At 50.0% G+C, this 15,449-nt stretch overlaps 1 protein-coding gene across 5 annotated transcripts in view; it reads left to right on the top strand.

The window, feature by feature from the left end:
* Positions 1-15,449, top strand: part of ULK4 (unc-51 like kinase 4) — a 307,020-nt gene that overhangs the window by 224,650 nt on the left and 66,921 nt on the right. The gene's annotated exons all lie outside the window — the stretch shown is intronic.

Genomic DNA, 15,449 nt, shown 5'->3' with positions numbered 1-15,449 from the left:
CTGGCCAGTGCAGCTCGGACGTGCCAGGGGGTTGCACTGAGGGTGCATTTGTGCCGATTTGATAAATGGGCGGCAGTGCCTGACTCAGATGCCCACACAGGGATTATGGGTGACAGAACCCGAAGTGAAATTCGGAGATCTGCCCTCCTCGCGGCCACAGTGCTTCTGTCCAGCCCGCTCCCCCTCCCCCCACGGGACTTGCTGTCCCAGCGCAGTCGTCACCTGAGTGACAGAAGGGTGATCTAGGCGAGCCAAAGTGTGGGATAGATCCTTCTGGGGACAGCAGGCGGAGACTGTGCACCAGCCCAGCCCTGGATGACACTGACTCACCTAGTAAGACGGTGCTTCCTTTTCAGTTTTCTTTCTCCTTCACGGTTTCAGGTGAAAGGCTCGGTTTGGTGCTCTGCACCTCTGACACCTCTGGGAAGTCTTCAGAATCCCCTGTTTCACAGGGGGATAGGCCTTTTTCATCGGCTTTTACAGTAGCGATGAGATCATCCTTTAACGTTATAATTTTATTCAAATAGAAAAAAGCTGAGTCAGCGTGAAGACAAGTGCTAGGGAATATGATAACACAAGTGATGTGTAGATACGGCGAAAGTAGGCGAAAGTATGAATTAGGTCGAGAGTGGCAGAAGCTGCAGAAATCCTGATTTAATATTTGATACGACTAATTTTGTAGAGATCCATCCCCTCTTCTTTGAAATCCTTAGAACCAGATTTCTTTTTGGAATTCATAGTTCTCAGCTCCTTTCAGCATGGAGCTGCCGTCACTCATGACGCAACTCCCTCAGAGAGGGAGCCCACGGGGCAGCGTGGTTGTTGACGTCAAGCCAGCGCTGTTTCTGCAGCCAGTTGTGCGAGCGTGCGCCTCAAGTGGGTGAAGAAGGGCTGTACGTGGCCCTGCGTGGGCTCAGGTCAGGCTTTGCCACCAAATGTGTTTCTGATCCAAACTTATGGGGAAAAAGGTTGAGTTTCAGAGCTTTTCAGAATTGCAGATAGGAGAAAATGGACCTGTCTTTGGAAATAAAGTACATCCTTTTCTAAAACACTGGTCCGATTAATCACGCGGCCAACAAATTGGACCCCGACTTGGGGGAAGTGACCAGACTGCTCCATCTTTTAGTTTATCTTACTGCCAGAAACGATTTCCTTGTAGTTTCTGACCTGCCACGTACAGAACCAGGCGGATTTTGTATGTGGGAGAAAAGCAGAATCTAAGGGACTTTTTACCTGTTTATGTAAAAACAGGTAGTTTCTGGTGCCAGTTATCTTTTATAAAGCTGTGGTACAATGCATGTGAGATGTACCGTTTCACCATTTGGAAGTGCAGCTAGTTGGTGGTACAAAGCACCATCTCTCGGTTTTGCAGCCGACACCGCCACCCTTCCGAGGAGCGCTCTCATCCCAAAAGCACCTCTGCCCTTTAAATGGCACCTGCCCACCCCCTCCCCCAGCCCTGGGTCACCATCATTCCAATTTCTGGTTTTGAATTTCACAGCTCTGGGCGCTGGTGTAAGTAGAATCATACAACATTTGCTCGTTTGCAACGGGCTTATTGCCCTTAACACAGTGTCTTCGGGATTCATCCACGTCGTCGTGTGCGTCAGAATTCCACTTGTTTGGAAGGCTGGGTGATGTCCGTTGTGCACGTGCACCCCGTTTTGTTTCTCTGTCCATCTGCTGATGGCCATTGTAGTTGTTCCCGCCTGTTCTGCCCCATTTGTTTCTTCTTCTCTTTCTTTCGTATTGTCAGGATTGCCTTGGGTTTTTCTTCTATGCAGTGGGCAGTGACCCGCTGCAGTCCCGTGTTTGGACAGCGGGCACCCTTCGGGGTGTCTGCTCGGTCTTCTGACATCTCCCCGTCATTTCATTCTGGAGTCATTTCCACTTCCGCACGGTGTGCTGGGCTTGTCTTGTCCCTGCCCTCTGCATGCACCCCGACCCCAGGCATTCCTCCCCGGACTGTGGGACGTCCTCGTGCGGAATTTAGGATGCGAGATGCAAAATGTTCTTGGTTGAAATTATGACGACTGTTTCCTTAAGAGCCACATACGCTGTTTCTTACTGTCTGTCTCACGGAGGGGGCCCTGTCAGTCACTCTATCCCCGATGTCTCTAATTTAGCTGTTCTAGAATGCCCCTGACATCGGCAGGCCAGCCATCTGTGATAAGAACCTTAAAATCTTCTGAAACCTTTCTAAGTTACCCCTGTGTCCATCACTGTTGGGTTCAAGTTGTGCCAATCACAGTGTCAGGGATTCTAGGCCCAGTCAGCTCAGTTGGGGCCTTGAACTTGCCTTTCCTGAAGCTTGACTCTGCTTAAACTTAGTGCTGAGTTTAGTATATTTGGAGTGAAACGGCAGGATATTACCCGGAGATGGGTGATGTCAGCGCCTCCCCAGGGCTGCTCGGGTCCTTCCCTCTCCCTGTCCTCACTCGTGGGGCTGCCGTTGTCTGGTAACTGTCAGCCCGCTCCCTGTCCTCACCCTTACCTCGCCCTTGTCGGGGCAGTGGTGGAGTCTTGTTCACCCTCCATCTTCAGCAAATTCCAGTGTCTGGCCTGTAAAAGGTGGTCAGCAGGTCTCCACACCACGTGCTAGTCCCTGCGTGAAGGACTTCCTGTACCTCATCTCATTGAATCTTCACGGTGACCTCAGAGGTCTGCTCCAGTTTTTCCCATTTTTAAGATCAAAAACTAAGTCTCCAAGAGAGGATGTCATGCTCCCTAGGTCCCCAACTAGGAAACAGCGGAGCTGGACCTGGCTCAAGTTGAGTGGACCCCGGGCGGTGCTCTGTCCGAGGGGCTGGCCGCCTTGCTGGTCCACCCAGGGCTGCCATGGGCTCAGCGGGCATTCGTCAAGCTGACTCGGACCGAGTTTTGATCTAGAAGGTACCTCAGACGTTCATTCTGTCCTTCATGGAAAGATAAGTAGCAGATGGAGTGATCACTGGGTACAGGGCCTGTACTGAGGATACTAAGGCAGTAAGACCAAGTTGTCCTGGTCTCCACTGCCAAGGCCCTCTAACCCCGTGTCGTGACACAGCAGGGTACAGTCAGGGCTCAGTGGAGGAGCTGTCAGGGCTCTGCAGGGACAGTGCCCCTGGAGAGGACGTGGGCAAGGACGGGATGTCTGAGCCCAGTGTGGAGCGGTNTCCCATTTTTAAGATCAAAAACTAAGTCTCCAAGAGAGGATGTCATGCTCCCTAGGTCCCCAACTAGGAAACAGCGGAGCTGGACCTGGCTCAAGTTGAGTGGACCCCGGGCGGTGCTCTGTCCGAGGGGCTGGCCGCCTTGCTGGTCCACCCAGGGCTGCCATGGGCTCAGCGGGCATTCGTCAAGCTGACTCGGACCGAGTTTTGATCTAGGAGGTACCTCAGACGTTCATTCTGTCCTTCATGGAAAGATAAGTAGCAGATGGAGTGATCACTGGGTGCAGGGCCTGTACTGAGGATACTAAGGCAGTAAGACCGAGTTGTCCTGGTCCCCACTGCCAAGGCCCTCTAACCCCATGTCGTGACACAGCAGGGTGCAGTCAGGGCTCAGTGGAGGAGCTGTCAGGGCTCTGCAGGGACAGTGCCCCTGGAGAGGACGTGGGCAAGGACGGGATGTCTGAGCCCAGTGTGGAGCGGTGTGTTGGTCATCGTGTGCAGGACCGGACAAAGCACACCCTGTTGGTGCAAAGGCCCCGGGGTCCTTGGGGCGAGGTCGGGAGACAGAAATGGGCCAGGAAAGGCCAGGGGGTCCCCCACATGGGTGTTAGTAGCATCTGGAGTGTGGGAATCCATTGTTGGAATTAGGAAATCCTGGTCTCTGGAGCAAGAGGGCGGTGGCAGCACCTCCATTGAAGTTCAAGTATCTCTGCTGTGAAATAAGGCTGTGTCCTAGTGACGGGCGCGTGGCAGGTATTTGGTGACTCTCCACTGAGCTAAGGCAGAAACGCCCGTCAAATCACTGTGTCTGCTACTGGCACATTGTTCATTTCTGCTCCTTGGGGAGGGTCTGCGTTCATTGCTGTGCTTCAGAGACGCCGGGGCTGGGCTGAGAGCGACCTTAAATGACGTGCAGCCTCCCTGGTTCAGTTCCTGGCCCGGGTCCCTGCCAGGTTTTGGAGGAACGACCACATGGGAGGGGCAGCTATGCAGAGGACAGGGACTTGAGAGAGACCGAACCCAGGCAGAGACTTTCCGAGACTTTAAGGAGGCCGCCCGCCTAGGCTTCTTGCCCCACTGGACTGGAGGAGCGGAGTTGCTGCAGAGGTTGGACTGTTCTAGGTCATTACCGGGCCTCGGTCATCACGTTAAGGAGGCCCGATGAGAGCAGCCTCCTGACCGGAAGGAGGGAAGGCAGCCTCCTGTAGGTCCTGCCTTAAAGGACCTCCGTGAATTGCGGGCCTCTCCAGAAGCACTTGTGGGGGAAGGGGAGGCTGCTCTTCCCACCGCCTCTTTTTAAGCCCTGACAGGGAGCTTGCTCCTTTTCCCACGGCTGACCAAGCTGGGTGGTTTCAGAGAGGGCAACCCTGAAGGCCAGCCAGTGAGCGTGTGGGAGACTCACAAAGCTTGGCTAGGACAGGGCCATCTTGGGGACTGATAGGGCAGACCCCTCCCTGTGAGCCACGCAAAAGGCCCTGGATTCTTGAAATACCTGTTTGAAGTCCCAATTTTGGGACAGTTTCTTTCTAAAAACCACAATTTTCACTAACAGATGAAAGAAATAGGAGGTGTAATTTGTGCCGAGGGAGCTGGGAGCTGGTTTCCCCTGAGGGCGCTCTCCCTTACTGAGTCTGAATTGAGAACATCCAGGGAATGTGGGGAAGCCTAAGAATTTAATCATCCATTGTAATTCACCAGGAGGTTGGGAGATTTATAATTACACTTCGAGTTCTGGCTTTAGAAAAACGTGATGGAAGCCCTGCAAGGTGCTCCCAAGTTTACCCGCCCCATACACTCGACACCAGTGGGAGTTTTCCCGGAGTGACGACTAGATTAGCTACTTGTCTCTTGGGTGAAGCTGGCTCACTGCGACGCTCGGAGTGCTGACCGCGTGGGCGCCTGTGCAGACTCCTTCTGTGGGGCTGGCTCACGTGCGCGTCCCTTGGGCTGGCCAAAAAGTCCATTTAATTTTTTCTGTAAAATCAAGGACACATTTTTTATTTTCACCGATAACTTTATTGATTTGGATATTTTGAGTACGTCAGCTGTCTCCTGCTCTTGGCTTCTAGTGGGTAGAAGCCGCTGCTGAACATCTTCCAGTGCATAAGCCCGCCCCAGAGCAAGGAGTTATTTGGCCAAAATGTCACTAGAACCAAGAAGCTTCTCGAACCACTTTTGACACGTTCGATCAGTCACAGCACCTTGTCCATACGCTGCACTAATCTTTTTTTTTTTTTGCTTTTCAGTTGTGTTTCTACCTTTCTTTAAATCATAAGGAATAATACTCCAAAAATGTTGTTTATCTTCCTTTATCGTCAATATTAAAATGGCTGCACAAAAATTCACCAATTTTGATAAGTTTTAGTGCATATTGATGTGACGGCTGTCACAATACAGTCTAACAAAATCATTTTGAATGAAGTTAAAGACAACTAAGCGCTCCTAGAACCGTCACGTGGGAGGAAAAATGTGAGAGACTTCTTGGCCAACCCCACACGACTGACTCACCTGTGGAAACAGAGAGGGGATTCGTGGGCGGTGGTTGTAACGAGCTGATGCTGCCACCCGCCCAGCCACCTGGAGCGGCAGGGGTGCAATTTGGGATCGCTCTCTGGAGACGATTAGTAAGAAAGATTGTTGCAAACACCCAGCCCGTGGAGACCTTCTGCCTGTGCCCACAGTCCATTTTCCTTTTAAGTGCTCCCAGAGGTCCCCTGGTCCTCTGCGTGCCACCACGAGGGCACAGATCTTCTGTTGCTGAAAATCAGGGTGATAGTGGTTCTTCAAGCGGGGAGTCTTCCAAGCTCTAGAGAGACCCAACGAGGTGACTAGGGATCCTGCAGCCATTCCTGTTACAGTCAGGGTGAGTTTCGATTCAGACTCGGAAGGGATTATTTCTGTGAGAAAGGTAAAGAAATATTCCTTGAGGAATATTCTATAACAAAAAGGCAAAAATGATGCCTCTTTCCCTCCTAGACTATTTTTCCTGTGGTTTAAGACATGTTCTTGATTTATTTTCTTTAAGGGAATAAAAGGGGCGCGGGGGGGGGGGACCAGTGACACTGGAAAAGGACACACTGTCCTCAAAGGGGTAAAAAGTAACCATAATTAATTTTTGTGAAATTGGGTCCCCACGGAGGTGTCTCTGAGACAACGCCCTTTCCCCGTTTGGGGAAATGCACACCCGGGCGCCGGCTGCTGGGGATCCGCAGTCCCTGCCGGTGACTGCCTAGGAACACAGGGCAATTGGGGACTCTTGGGAGGATTTAGTCGCATCTTTCCAAGAAAGACAAGAAATTCTGGGCCTACAGTTTTCACTTAATTCCTGAGGAAACACTGCTGAGATTTTGAGCAAGGCAGGAGCTGGAAGCAAATGGCAGGTGGGGTGGAGTCAGGCGCTCCCAGACTGAGGCCTCCCGTGTTCCCCCGGGAGGGAAGCCGCCATCTGTCCGGGAGCCTCCGCCCAGGTTTGCCGAGGGCGTGCGAGCAACGGAGAAAGCTGCCCGAAGACCCCCTCTGAACAGGTCTCGCCCCCTGGCTTCCCACCTGGGTCTGCCACCCTCTCCTCTCCCCACACGGAGGCCCCTCACCGAGAAGGGCATTTCCCTTCTGTTTTGACTTCTTTTCTCAAGAGCTTCAGCTCCCCCGCCCCTTCCTGGAATAATTCTGTCAAATAAGAGTCACTCCCTACCTTCTCTAACAGGACTTCTAGTTCAAGTTTCCATCGTCATTGGTGATGCTGTGCCCACTTGTTTATTATGAAGGGTTTCAAATACACAGGGGGGTTCAGAGCTGTGTGATAAACATCTGACTAATGAAGAATAATCAGAATTCTTACCGTTTTACCATATTTTTTCAAGTGTCCATGTAGTTTGTTCCAAATGTTGCCACCTCAATATTTTTATTTGTTTTTTTTTTAATTTTTAGTTTATTTTTATAGAATTCATTGGGGTGACGTTGGTTAATGAAATCATATAGGTTTCAGGTATCTGTGCATTTTTGAGATACCATGAGAGCAAAGGCATCACGACCCTTGGCCCCTAACAGCAGCAACATTATTACACCCAAGGAAATAAGTAACAATTTCATATTATTAACGTATAGTTCGTGTTTAACTCCCCTGAATGTCAAAAAGTGGCTTTATAGCTTCTTTAAAGCCGTATTCCAGTCTGAATTGAATTGTTGTTTTCTTAGTCTCTGTTAACCTAGAAGCATCTGCCTGCCTTTTTGTCCCCCATGAGGGAGACTTTCCGAAGAGCCTGAGGCAGTTGTCCTGCAGTGTAATGCTCTGCAGGAGTGTGCGTGCCCCTTCACGACATTTTTGGTCACAGTAGCACACGGACGCGTCCCCTTGTGCTGCACCGTTAGGGAGCATGTGACCCCAGCGTGCCCACCTTTGGGGCTACTGAGCTCCATTGTCTGGGGAAGCAGTGTCCACCTGGCCTCTCTCAGTACAGGCGGTGTGCTGCCCTTGGCAGCGTCTAAGTGGCCCGTGTGCAAACCCAGGTGACGTCCCTCGGGCAGACCTGCAGGAGCCCACTTCCATGCACGGTATTAATCCACTGAGAGCCCACCCACTGTAGACTGTAAGTGCACAGCTAAGCCTCCTTGGGATTTATGTTCTGCAGCCGCTTCACAGCTGGGGGCTGTGGGGGAGAAGCTCTGTGAGAGACCATGTATTCACTGAAACCTAGGATGTTCCCATTTGTGGGGACTTATTATCCGGCTTTGGTTACGGTGATGAGGAGCTCCTGGGGGGGGGGGGGTGTCCCAATTCTGAGTGGCCGATCTGACCACCATCGACCCAATCGTCCAGCTGTCACTGTGCAGAAAGCTCTAGACTCTGGGTAACATGGGATTTCTTTCATGACACGCTTTGAACAAAACCTCTCAAAACAATGAGCATTTGACGCGTGTTAGGAATTAAGGTGCACATGTTGGAAAACACTTCCTTGTGGGTGAGGGCCGCAAAGAAAGTCGTTTGGAGGCCTTTTCCCATGAACAACCACATTAAATGTTTCTGAGTGCCGTTTTTAAAATGTCTTACATACAGTTCCCCTTGATACGATCTATGTTAATTCTAGTAAGTGAATTCTATCCACCGAAAGGAATGGTAGTTAATTCCTACATGGCATTCATAGGATTATCTTTCTTTCCTCAAATGAATGGTCTTCAGGTAAATATGCTATATATAACAACAACAACAAAATAATCTAAAAGTGAGTTGCAAGTTTTCAGCTTTTAAATAATCATAGAAAAGGATAAAGTATTTTAGCTGATATTTTAAGTGCTTAAATGAAAGCATGTTTTAAATTCAAGCTGTTAAATTGGATTTAAAGGTGTATTTTGACCTCTCGCTTTTTGTAAGCTAGGTTTTGGGATTCATCAATAGAAATACTTCACAGCGTTTGGGTGTGTGTTTTGCGACACAGGACTTCCTTTCTGTTCCAGAATAAATGATACTGGAAAACTAACTGCTTAATGGAAGATTCACTCACACTGGCCACCTAACAGTTGTGGTAAATATTGGCTGAATATTTGATTGGGACTTGATCTCAAAAGTAAAATTATTATTTATTAAAACGGATTGATTTTGTCTTTAACGGCATCATGAGGCCATTCTGGTGCTGTTCTTGACGTTTTGCAAGAACGTCAAGAAGTCAGAAGAAGTCTCAGAAAAGTGTAGAAGAAGTCCACACTTCTTGTGCAGTAAAAATTGTGCAGAGGAAGTCTCAATAAAGACACGGTGACCGCTCACTCCACGGGGGCCACTGAGTGCCCGCCCGTCGGCAGACGGGGCTCCTCCAGGTGCGGTTGAGCCGTGGATGAAACGGGCAGAAATCTCGGCTCTCCTGGAGCTGGGGCAAGGGAGAGGATGCCCACATTTATTAATCAGCGACATCCTGTTTCAAACAGAAAAGCCCCGAGGAGAAAAGCACAGAAGATGGGGAGCGTAGTGGGACATCCGTCATGGCAGGTAATGTGGCCAAGGAAGGCCTCGCTGCGGTGACGTCAGAGTCAAGACCTGAAGGAAGCGGAGGAGGCAGCCCGGGGGTGTGGGGCAGGCAGGGGCGTAGTGGGGGTGCACGAGGAACCACGAGGAAGCCAGTGTGCCCAGCACCCGTGAGCTGAGCAAGGAGGAGACGGGAAGTGAGGGGATGACCGGGAGGGCTGGGAGCACGGAGCAGGCGGGCCGGCCCTGGAACCCGGCCCTGGAAGCCCATGTACAGACTGGCCTGTGTCCCGAGGGGGAGGGGGGCCTTCGGAGGGTTCTGAGCAGAGGTGTGGGGGGGAATGGTGTCTGCATTGGGAATAGTCATCGAAGAGGGTCGGGGTGAGTGACGTCGGGAAGTCACTGCCACACCGGAGAGTCTGGGTCAGGGATTGGAGCTGTCGTGTTTTGGATAAATCTTGAAAGTAGACCCAGTAGAGTTTACCAGCAGACTAGATACGTGCTGTGAGGCAAAGAAGAGTCGATGATGACTGCAGGCCCAGGCGGCCGACACTCGGGAGGAGCGGGTTTGGAGGGCAGAGGGGATCAGGAGCTCCGCACCGGACGGGTTCTGTTTGAGGTGCCAGTCAGATTTCTCTGCTGGCTGTCACAGCTGCAGGTCTGGAATCCCAAGTAGAGGAGGTCTGATCTGGGGAGAGGAACGGGGTAGTGGCGACCGGAGTGTGGAGGCTTGAACTGGATGTGGAGGGTGGCCAGGCCATGGTGATGACCAGGTGCAGGATAAACCCCCTAAGTGAGTGTCTGCGGAGCAGCGATGCTTGCAGGGACAGTCACAGAACTGAGTGGTGCTAGAAGGACCCTCTCATTGGACATGGGTGTCCCCAACTGCTGTGACCGAAGCGGTGTCAAGACAAGGAGAAGTGGCTGGGGACCGCGCGGTCTGCAGATGACTGGGGCAGGGGAGAGCAGTGGGTGGTAGGTGTTCTCTTGGCACAGCGACACCGGGTCTCTTCTGCACCTTAGTGGGGTGAGCCAGACGCCCGAGACCAGCACCCTGGTGGCCCACCGGGGGTCGTTGCTGCCATCTGCCATGACTTTTTCTGCTGCGGGGACTGGCTTTTCCCCAATAGCATTGCCAAAGGGAAGAGTCTGGAAGTGTTCCTCAGAGTCATTTCCTGCGGCATCTTGCTCTCATACCTCAGTTGAAAGCGTCCCGCTATCACGACCCTCCTTGAAGCAAATAATGATCGGGGCTATCATTTCAAATTATCCTTGGCTCCCTTCCCGATTCAGACAGAACATCTTCATCCTGTCTTCAAAGAAAGTCTCGGAGTTCTCCCAGTATCATTTTTTCCAAGATAATGAATACTACTAGTTACTGTAAATGGGGAGTACTTGCTTTCTTTCTATGAAACACCCTTAAAACATTATAGATTTGACTAATTGGGTCTCCAAAATATTGGGTCGTAAGTACCACAGAAGTTTTGATGCCACTTGCTTTTATTTGTTCCTTCGTTATTGGGTCAGGAAGTGAAGCCCGTTTACAAACCCCACGTGAGCTTTTTGTGGAACAGTTAGGAGCGAGTTTTAATGAAATTTGAGAGCGTCTCTAGAGATCACAGATACGGGGGCCCTTTTGCATTGAGTGTTGCCTAGCAACCTGGAAGTCATTACATTTGCAGGCTCTGTAATAACATGGTGTAGTTTCTTTTGCCCGTCCCTGATGAAAACGGAATGGGAACAATCCCTTTCTGAAGGTTGCGCTCTCCGCAGGGCCAGCAAAATAGATCCCCCCGCCCCCCGCCATTTCATGGTCTGGGCAGGTTTTAATTCGGTGCACAAGCATTCTTTTCGGGTTTTGCCTGTGACGGAGTGAAGTGGATTTCTAAGATGGAATTTTTAAAAGGAAGGACGGTGGTTCTGCCGTAGTGAGTGTAGATATCACAGAAATGGCTAACACACCCGTGTGCCGCCACTATGTTGCGAAGATGAGATTTATCCATTGACCACCAGTTTGTGCAAAAATGGCTGCTTATTTCTCGTTAATTTAGTCTATTCGGGTGTTGGTTGTGGGCCTTACAGCTGTAAGAATGCCCTAAAGCTGCCTGCTTCAGAGCCATGGGAGCGAGGCCCGTCCACCTCAGCAAAAGGTTTGATTTGTTGGCTCTTTTTTTGAAAAGACGTTTTTGTCATTTTTCTAAAGCGGTATTTTTAATTATCAGAGCAATTGTTTGTACACGAAGTTCATTCATAGCGACGTTGTTCGTAATAGCCAAAACAGTGGGAGCAACCCAAACGTTTACCGACTGCTGAGTGGGCCAGTGAAGTGTGGTTTGTCCGGGCGGCGCGATCTTCTCCAGCTGTGGGAAGGGATGCAGGAGTGACGCGTGCCACAGCGTGGCTGAGCCATGACAGCATTGTATTCAGTGACAGAAGCCAGTCACAGAACACCACGTGGCTCCATCTCCGTGAACAACTAGCTTTCATTTACATGAAATGTCCAAACAGACGCCTCTGTGGAGACAGAGGTGGTGGCCAGGGGCTGGGGGAGGGATGGTGATGGAAGAGACTGCTGACGGACGCGGGGTTTGGGGGTGATTTAAGGTGCCCTGCAGCTGACTGCAGTGGTGGTCGCACGCCTTCGTGAATATACCGAAACCGCCGAACTGTGCACTGTACAGTGGTGGATTGTATGGTGTGTGAACCTGTTATTAAAAATTACAGCGTCAACCCTGGCTGGTGTAGCTCAGTGGATTGAACATGGGCCTGCGAACCACACAATCACGGTTCGATTCCCAGTCAGGGCACGTTCCTGGGCTGCAGGCCAGTTCCCAGCAGGGGATGCATGAGAGGCAACCATACATTGGTATTTCTCTCCTTCTCTCCTTCCCTTCCCCTCTAAAGATAAATAAATAAAACCTTTAAAAAAAATTACAGCATCAGGCTCCCCTCCAGAATATACAGTCATCTTTAATCTCTTAACTCAGACATTGCCATCGTTAACGTTCTGTTTTCTTTCTCTCTAGACAGACACATGGCATGAATGTATGTCTGTGCAACATGCTCATATACACACACATCACTGACATTTATTTCTAAATGAGTTGCAGTATTCAGTCATGATGCTGAAAAGTTCATGCATGTACCTTGATTGCCTCCCCAAATGCCGTTGAAATGATCCAAGTAAGAGTCAGTGACTATGCGTGACCTCACTGAAAACAGGGAAAGGGTTCAGGGCTAGATGCCTAACTGAAGAAACTTCCAGAAGATGCAGTCAGAGGGATCCCACTGCAGGCAAAGAGGCAGGCACGCTGAGAAGCTCTAGAAGAGTCTGGGGCTCAGAAGGGGCCCCGTGGTGGGCAGACAGTCACTGAGTTCCCAGCGGGGCTGCCCTGGCCCCCCAGAGCCACTGGCCTCCACCAGAGTGGGTGCTGGGCCCATCGTTCCTGTCCTTTCTCTGAACCTCAGTCTTTGCTTCCCCTTCACTCACCACCAACCCCGGGGCGAGGCTGCCCACGGCGCTCACAGTACCCACTGCAGGGGGGGATCCCCAAGGAAACCATAGTATCATCCTGAACATTCCAGAGGTAGCGCCTTGGGGTGCCAGGACTCACTCCTGGAGGTCTTCCTTTATGCAGATGAATGGACAGAAGGGCCACTGGGCATCTGAGGGAAGCCTGCGGTCCGAGAGTGGCCCCCGCCGAAGAGGAACACGGTGGCCACAGGAAAGCAAGTGTTAAGGAACACGACTCGACAAAGCATTGCAATGAGTATCTTCTCGAAGACTTGAAACATTTCCACATTCATAGAACAGAGCACGACCTTAAAATTTAAAACCCAACAGCAGGGTTCAATAACAGATTAAATTCTGACAAAATCCAAGGGAATTATTTATAAAACCAACTTGGAAAGTTCTTCCTGAACACAGGAAAATACTAAGAATTGCGGCAGGTGGACCCAGGAAATTGATCCCGCAGCCCTTGGTGGGAATATGTAAGCACCACAGGTTAAGTGACCTACCCGAACTGAACACCCTTGGGGCGCACAGAACAGTGAGGGCGGGCACACGGTGCTGTGTGGACGTCTCCCCCACATCCTCCACCGGAGAGCTGTTTGCTTACAGGGGGTATGTGTGTATATATTCTTTTTTTTAAAGATTTTATTATTTTTAGAGAGGGGAAGAGAAAGAAAAAAATCAATGTATCAATGTGTCGTTGCCTCTCATGCAGCCCACACTCGATCCACTGAGCTGTGCCAGCCAGGGAATAATGTATATATTCTTAAGCATATAAGTACAGTTTGTGTGTACAGACACATAGTAAGTGTGTGTGTGTGTGTGTGTGTGTGTGTACGTGTGTGTGTGTGTACGTACGTACTCAGCTGTGTTTCCAGAGAGAGGCCTTCGGGTCCNGTATATATTCTTTTTTTTAAAGATTTTATTATTTTTAGAGAGGGGAAGAGAAAGAAAAAAATCAATGTATCAATGTGTCGTTGCCTCTCATGCAGCCCACACTCGATCCACTGAGCTGTGCCAGCCAGGGAATAATGTATATATTCTTAAGCATATAAGTACAGTTTGTGTGTACAGACACATAGTAAGTGTGTGTGTGTGTACGTGTGTGTGTACGTACGTACTCAGCTGTGTTTCCAGAGAGAGGCCTTCGGGTCCTTCCATTTGCAGGCTCCGTTGAGCTGGAGGAACGGGCTGGAGTGTTTGATTTAAAGCAGCTTCATCTGTGTCTTTAAGAAAATCAGTTGTCCTAATTTTTATGTGTGTAATTTTACTTTATTTATATTTACATTTTAAATCAATATTTAAAATAAATATTTTATATAATTTTAGTTACATATCTATGTCCTATATTTTCTTTATACAACTTTATTTTTAAAAAGTACTGTATTTGATGTAGCCGTATGGCGTAGTCCTCTGCATTGAGTGGGCAAAGATTGAACTTGGACATGGTGCTCGTTCTGCTTCCCAATGAAGGAGCTCAGCGAGCTTGATGTTGGAGAGGCTGGGGGTTCGGGCAGCCTTGCATTCAAGCCTCAGCGCTTACCGATTATCTGGGAAGTAACTGGATGCCTAATCTGTCTTCACCGAGTCTCAGGTTCCTAATATAAGAAAAGAGAAATAATACTTTTACCATTAGACTGTCGTGAGGGTGAAGTGAGACGGTGAGAGCCAGGTGCCTAGAGCGTGCCGAGAACACAACTCCCCGAGGGCGGTAACTATCGCTGTTGTCACCTCCACGGTGTCCTCCTCATTTTTATTCCTATGTTATGTCAATTTCCTAGCTCCATCAGAAAATTTAGTTGTCTTATTGCTTGTATACATGTTACTTTCTGCCCACATAATTGTAAAAAACATCAGCACATAAAATCATCTGGTTATCCGAGGGTATTTTGAGTTTGTTGTATTGCGCTTTGTGCAGAGTTCAAGATCATGAAGCCTGCCCCAGGTTGCCAAGTCCTGTCTGTTCCCTTCCTCTCGCTCTCACTGTTTCCTGTGACGCGAAGAAGCACTCACTTGTGGGATGCCCTAGGCAGACAAGGTTTTCCAGAGCAGATACCGAGATTATCCAGCAAGAAGCACTGCTGGGTTCCGAGTCCAGGGCGTAGTGAAAATCCTGAAGTGCTGCCCTCTGAGGGGTGGTTGGACGGTGTGACAGTGAGAGGGACCTCTCCCCAATACTACTCCAAACGTGCACCCAGACTGCAGCGGCTGCGTTACTTGGTAGCTTATTTGAAGTGCAGAATCCCCGCCCCCGCCCGGTGCCTGCTGAGTCAGAACTGGGGCTTTCTGAGGTCCCCCCGTTGTTCACGGACACACCTTCTAAGAAGCTCTAGAGGCTGCTCCTGAAAATCCAGAGTGTGCAGTTACTGAAGCCATAGAGAAGGCAAGGGTCTAAGCCAGTACCTTCTCAGGTTCCCACCTGTCTTCAGCCAGTTTCCAGTGCTTTCAGTTAGGTTCTCCGGGAGGAGGACCAGAGTCTAATTTGTGTTGTCGATTTATTTCTGCAAGTCCTGCTAATATCCACTGTTGAAAATCTTCTTATGTCTTCATTTTTCTTGCACTTGAAAATACTAATGACATTTAAAACTGACCTGAGTGTTTAAGGTTTCTGTCTCCAAAGGCTGGTCGATCCAGTCAGGAATTCACAAGGGGCCACACCGGAAGGGAGACCCCAGGAAGAAAATACTGATTAGGTAACCCTGTGAACCAGGCGAGCAGAAGGCACCAGAGTTTTCTCACCTGTTACAGTGCCGATGTCCACCTGCTGCTGCGTTAGTAATGCAACACTGTGGGCAGAGGGCCCAGCTCAGAGTCGGGTGGCAGGCCGGTG

The sequence above is a fragment of the Sturnira hondurensis genome, unplaced genomic scaffold (genome assembly GCF_014824575.4).
Source record: "Sturnira hondurensis isolate 20B ecotype Veracruz unplaced genomic scaffold, ASM1482457v3 Scaffold0020787, whole genome shotgun sequence".
NCBI lineage: Eukaryota > Metazoa > Chordata > Mammalia > Chiroptera > Phyllostomidae > Sturnira > Sturnira hondurensis.
This window is presented reverse-complemented; position numbering and strand designations above follow the sequence as displayed.